The sequence below is a fragment of the Pyrgilauda ruficollis genome, unplaced genomic scaffold (genome assembly GCF_017590135.1).
Source record: "Pyrgilauda ruficollis isolate IOZ18807 unplaced genomic scaffold, ASM1759013v1 scaffold69, whole genome shotgun sequence".
In the NCBI taxonomy this organism is placed as follows: domain Eukaryota; kingdom Metazoa; phylum Chordata; class Aves; order Passeriformes; family Passeridae; genus Pyrgilauda; species Pyrgilauda ruficollis.
The window spans coordinates 2920432-2926431 of NW_024528710.1; the positions used below are offsets into that span (position 1 = coordinate 2920432).

Sequence of the window (6000 nt, forward strand, 5' to 3'; positions counted from 1 at the left end):
ACATTAATAGAGCGTCTGGGGCAGATTAGAGTGAAACAACAGTGAAAGGTCAGTATATATATATATATATAAATTAAAAACTACACATATATATTTATTTATATATATATGCCTCAGTCTGAAAGACACATGTCTGCCAAGGAAAGTGAGAATCTCCCTTGGAATGGAGTGTATGACCCCCCCTCTACCCAAATTATTGTAACTCTGAAATTAAGGGGCTCTCAGGCAAAAGATATGGGAAAAGGAATAACAGTTCCTTACTGGTATGTATGTGTATAACAAGGCAAACAAGCAGCAGCAGCACAAAGCCAGCCCCAGCCCCGTCCCTGCAGAGAGAAGGGCGCCTTCCCCTGGCTGCAGTTCCGGGCACGGCCAGCAGGGGCGCTGCTGGCTCCCGGCGGGCCGGGTGGGGGCGAGGGTTATTACCTCTGAAATAGTGCGCATGCTAATGACAGAAAACTTCCTATTTATATACCATATCTTGCATACATATTCATTGATTCTTCTCAAAATAAACATACATACAGTAATAATTTCCCCCAAATTGTTAACATAGGTTTTTTTCTACCCTTTATGCATGCATTTTCCTGTCCTGAGGGACACTTTGGTGGTTCCCGGTGGTTGGCGACCCCAAAGTCATACCTGACCACTCAGTGAACTGGTAGAAATTGGCACAGCCAGGCTGATTGTGCCAGTACTTCTTATAGTTCTTCTTACAGAATGGGCACTGTGCAGTTCCAGCACATTCAACAGCGCTGATTCAGCACCAAGTCACAAGAAACCAGAAGCATTTTGGTAGAAGAGGATGAGGTGGCAAGGAGAGTTCATCACACAGCTGAGACCTTCCCAAAACCAAGGATAACTTTTTTCTTGGTAATTTTATGGTAGTCAGCACTGTGACTTTTTAGTCAGCCTACATGAGCTCTGATACTAGAAAGAACAATTGAAAGAGTAGAACACAATTACAGCAGCTGCTATTTGAAGTGTCCTACTGCAGCACCCAAGCATTCATAAATTACACTGGAATTATGCAAACAAAATGAAATATTAATAACAGCACATCTGACCATCTGATAAATCCTGTCTTTACCAGTGTAATTTTATTTACTTAGTCAACATGATGATCAGCTTCACTAAGAATTACAGTTCTGCGTATCCATCAAGACACAAGAGTATTTGAGAAGTGAATTAATTTAATCTAAACTCTACTGGTAGTTCTTTAACAGCATTGGTGCTGACACATTTTTCAGAGAGAGAAATTGCCATCCTCACTAATGCAAGCCGTTGCTTTGTATGTCTGTACTGCAACAGTCACATACAGCAAACAAAAGACTCAGGTTTAAAGACAAACAAAACCTTTTAAATTTTTCTGGGGCTCTCACAAAGAGGTAATCCAACACTAAGCACCTATTCACATTCCATCGTCTTGGGGGGAAAAATCACTTAGTTTACAGCTGGTATCCAAAGCGGGCACCTCTGCACGGTGGCTTCATGCAGTCAAGTGCCCTGTGTCCTCAAGTGCCCTGTGCCCTCATTGGAGTACTGCTGCCTACCACAGCACACGTCAGGGCACTGACTGGGAAACCAATCATCCCACCACTCTTCAGCAGTAATCACCCCCTCCACTTGGTCACTTCACTCCCTCTGCAGCTCTCTCCTTTGTTCTTATTATTACATTGAACCAAATGAACCAGAACACTGATTTCCATGGAATTAATTACATGTGTTCTTCCTCGCATTAAAGGAAGAACACTGGTCAATCCTATTATGAGGCTCTCTTCACCCAGAAAAAAAAGTCCAGGGACCAGAAATAAAAGTCAACTCGACGACCCAGAGTTTGGAAATGTGTCAGAGAATTACAAATACACAATCTTTTCAGAGGAACACAAGCTTCAATCAAACTTCTAGGAAAAAGTCTCATGTCCTGATGGATAAAAAAAAGGTTACCAGTAGTGGTACCTCAGCTGTCCCCAGGGTCCCCTGTACTAGGCTGGTTAGGAGACAAACTTTTATGCCATCTAATTTACATAATAGAATTACAAGTCTGGTTCTTCAGTTTAGTTATTGTTTCCTTTAAAATGCTTCATTAGATTTTGTTATCTTAAATGCAGAGTTTAAGTTAAACAAGCAGAAAAAAATATCAGATATATTTACAAAAGCAGTCTAAAAGTTGTTCCTTATTGTGAGATACCGACTACAAAACTTGTACACTGACAACTCAGCTACGTGATTAGCTTATGGGGGCAGCTGCACTCATGAAATAGTCACCATGCAGATGTTTCTCTCAAGTACCTCACATACCTTTGGTAACAGAAGATTGCAAACAAAAAACTGAACACAACAGGTGATACCCAAGATATTTTGTGATTGAAAATATTGTTGCAAAGGCAAGAGAAGCTAATAAGGTTATATGTCCACACAGATGTACAGTTATATGCCAACTTCTCTTTAACACCAGGCTAAGAGGCTTCTGCAGCAATTCTTTCTTGTCAGCTGGAGCTGTTCTTTGATGGTGGCTGTGCTGTTGCACATGGGGCCACTGATAATAGGAAATGTATGTTTATGAAAATTCAGAATTTTAGAAGCATGTAATCTAGTTAGGTGGGTGGAAGAAAACTGAAATATATATAGATTATTTGACAAGTTTGTAAAAACAAGAACAAGGCTTGTAACAGGAATGCAACTTGTTAGGTAGAAACAACTTGTAACAGAACACAAAAGAATACAGCTGCTAGGTAAAGGCCATAAAGATAAGAAAACTCAGTAAAGCAAGATTCAGGTATTGTTGAAACCCATAAAGCAGAATCCAAACCAGCCAGGACCAGGCTCCTGGTTTTGACCAGGACAAACTGACCTGGGAGAAAGCCAAACCTCCACTGTACTTGTCCAGAAGAAGTCAAGCAGCAAACACAGAGAACCTTACTTTAATCAAGAAGACCCCTGCCCAAGACCCCCAGGGGGCATGGCAACACAGAAGACTAATTATAATATGAAGTGCAAGGAGGCAGCGTGGGCAGGAATGGGTGGGGATGGAAATTCCAAAAGAACTGACACAATGAGAGGACACAGTCTCAAGCTGCGCCAGGAGAAATGTAAGTCGGATAATCGAAAAACTTTTTTACAAAAAGGGTAATAAAGTACTGGAATGGTCTGTCTGGGGAGGTGGTGGAGTCACCATCCCTGGATGTGTTTAACCAAGCCTGGATGTGGCACTCAGTGCCAAGGTTTAGAGGTGCTGGGGCATGAGATAAACTCTCTGATCTTGAAGGTCTCTTCCAACCTTGTGATTCTGTCATTGGGATTGTTCAGCCTGGAGAAAAGAAAGCCTCAAGATGACCTAATTGTGGCCTTCCAGAACCTGGAGGTAGCCTACAAAAGACCTGGACAGGGAATTTGAACAAGGGCCTGGAGAGACAGGACCAGGGAGAAGGGCTTCCCACTAACAGAGGCCAGGATTAGACTGGATATTTTGAGGATGATAATGCCTATATAAACAGCTTGAGTTATAAAATATCTACATAACATAATATATCTATATAATCTGACATCAATACAACCTGAATCATGGTTTTTTTATACCTATATAACCTGATACAAATAACCTTCTATACAGTGTAATGGCTAGTAAATAGATAACTGGTTGCTTAACAATGAATAGACAAAAAAGAAGAAAAAACTCACTACGCAGATATCTTTAGAGATAGACAAGAATAGTACTAATGAGCAATTGCCCAATGTAAAGCAAATTAGCCACAAAACAAAAGAATTTAGGACCAGACAGACCAAAGAACACCATAACTGTACATGCTCCAAAGACAAAGTTGAAAAGTTCAGGTGCAAAGAAGACCTTGGAAGCCTTCATCAAAGACCCCTTATGAAAAATGTTTTTGTGATTCCTGTCAATTGGCAATGGAATCAGTAAGTGCTTGTATCTGCTGTGTCAAAAGCTGACATGATTCCTGGGATAACTACAAAGAAGTTTTGAAATTTTCAGACTGAATAGCCAAATAATGCATCAAACAAGAAAACAGCATAAATATAGTAAAGAAATTATGTAGCAAAACGACTCATGCTTAGAATAAAACAGAGGAAGTTGTGGTACAGCTAAAGGATATTGCAACATAGCAACTAAATGCTTATGTATAAGAAAAAGCTTGATACACTTGTACCAGACTAAAATTATGTAGCAGACACTAGTGAAAGGTCTCCCTCCAGACAACCACAAGAAGGACAGGAAGCCAATGACCACCTAGAAAGATGAAATTTCTGATCCCAGCTTACTGATATTTCCTGATTCCAACTAACACAAGCATACTGGAAAATGGCTTAAAAACCATATATATATATGCTCTGTGACCTTGTAGTGGCATGTGCCATTAGTGGAGTGGCGACTCCCTGGCCACCCAGCAGTGCTTGCTTGCTTTCTTTAAAATAAAAGATGTTAAAATAAAATCTGGTTTGGCTACCAAAATTTTACATCACCCTGACAATCCCCGAATTGAGGAGACGCATGTGTAGTACAAAAGAACTACCTAACAACCACAAGCTCACGCTATGCAAGTTACTTCCACATATCATGTTGTTATGTTAGTAACACTAAGCAATACTTACTGTACAAATATACCACAGCGGTTGACAAGGGTGGGTGAGTTAGGCAGAGATATCCTCCTCACCACCACCAGGCCGGGCCAGGTTCCACCACTGCCATTTACAGCCCTCGCTCCGCCCCTTCCCTTCCGCGCCCGACGGCCGCCGCCACGCGCAGGGCTCGGGCATGCGCGCGCCGCCCCGCCAGCCAATGGGAGGCGGCGGCGCGGCGGCAGCGCCCCCTCCTGCCCGCGGCGGAGCGAGCGCACCCCCCCGAGGGAGCGGCGCGAGCCGCGGCCCCGACCGCCGAGCCCCCCTCAGCCTCCGGGACCGCGCGTCACCTTCCGTCCGTCCGTCCGTCCCGAGCCCCAGCCCGCCAGCCCCGAGCCCGCCCTCCCACTTACCCGCGCCGGGCGCAGGTAACGCGGTCCTCTGGCTGGAGACGCCGCACGGCGACGGGAGGAGCGCCGGGGCAGCGGAGGTTTTTCCGCGGGCTCTCGGCGCTGCTGAGTGGCCCCGCTCCTCGCGCGCGGTCTCGGGCCGACCCCAGCGCCGCGCCGGGCGGGCGATGATTCGCTCGCGCAGCCGCGGCGGCGCAGGCGCTCGCGGGGGCCGCCGGGAGACACAGTCTGCGGGCCGGAGCTCCCGCCGGGCACCGCGCCAGGGGCACGGGCCGCGCTGCCAGCGCGCCCCGCCTGGGCCCGCGGCCTCGGCACGAGCCCCTGTTCGCGGAGATCGGCCACGCTGAACGCCCAGAACCGCTCGCCAGAACCAACGATGGGAGCAACAGCGTCCACCAGCAAAAGCCTTACTTATGGTTAATCGTGACCTTCACAGCAAAACAGTCTTTTCTTTCGTTTTCAAGGACGTTAAGCATAGTGAATGCTATCTATGAGATATTTTTTCCGGACCAAAAAGAGTCGAATGTTTTGTCTGACATCACTATTCCTTTTCTTTGAATTTAGGTTCAATGTAGTAAATGTGGATGGAAAGTTTTCCATTCAAAGCAAAATGCTACATTTCAAAATTTGATCCAAATCGAAAGTACTGCAGTTAAAACCAAGAGATTTTAAATCTACCACGTTGATAAATAACGTTTTTACAGTGTGTAGACTCCCAAAACTGCTGATGTATTTTCAAAATGTTCACTGTGTGTTTTAGAATTGGTCAAGAGTAACCACCAAACACTACATCTTTAAGTAAATCTCATTTGTAAAGAAACTGAAGCATTTTGCTTCCTCCTAGTAATAAATAGCAAGAAGTCCATCTGGGGAGTAAAGCTGAGAAGCTGGGAAAGGGCCCTGTAGGATATGCTTTGGCCATTCTCGTACCATCACTGAAGGCTGTGGACTTGTGCAAAGCAAATGCCCAGCTGCAAACACTGACCAGAGTACCCTAAACAGCTGATCTGAG

The 6000-nt window shown here is 44.8% G+C and overlaps 1 protein-coding gene across 1 annotated transcript in view; it reads right to left on the reverse strand.

Annotated features, from left to right (window-relative positions):
• GTF2I (general transcription factor IIi) overlaps positions 1-5122 on the reverse strand; it is a 74483-nt gene extending 69361 nt beyond the window's left edge. Inside the window, exon 1 of the mRNA XM_041484916.1 lies at positions 4992-5122. The gene's annotated coding sequence lies outside the window, so the exon portion shown is untranslated. The remainder of the gene's footprint in view (positions 1-4991) is intronic.
• Positions 5123-6000: the final 878 nt, after the last annotated feature.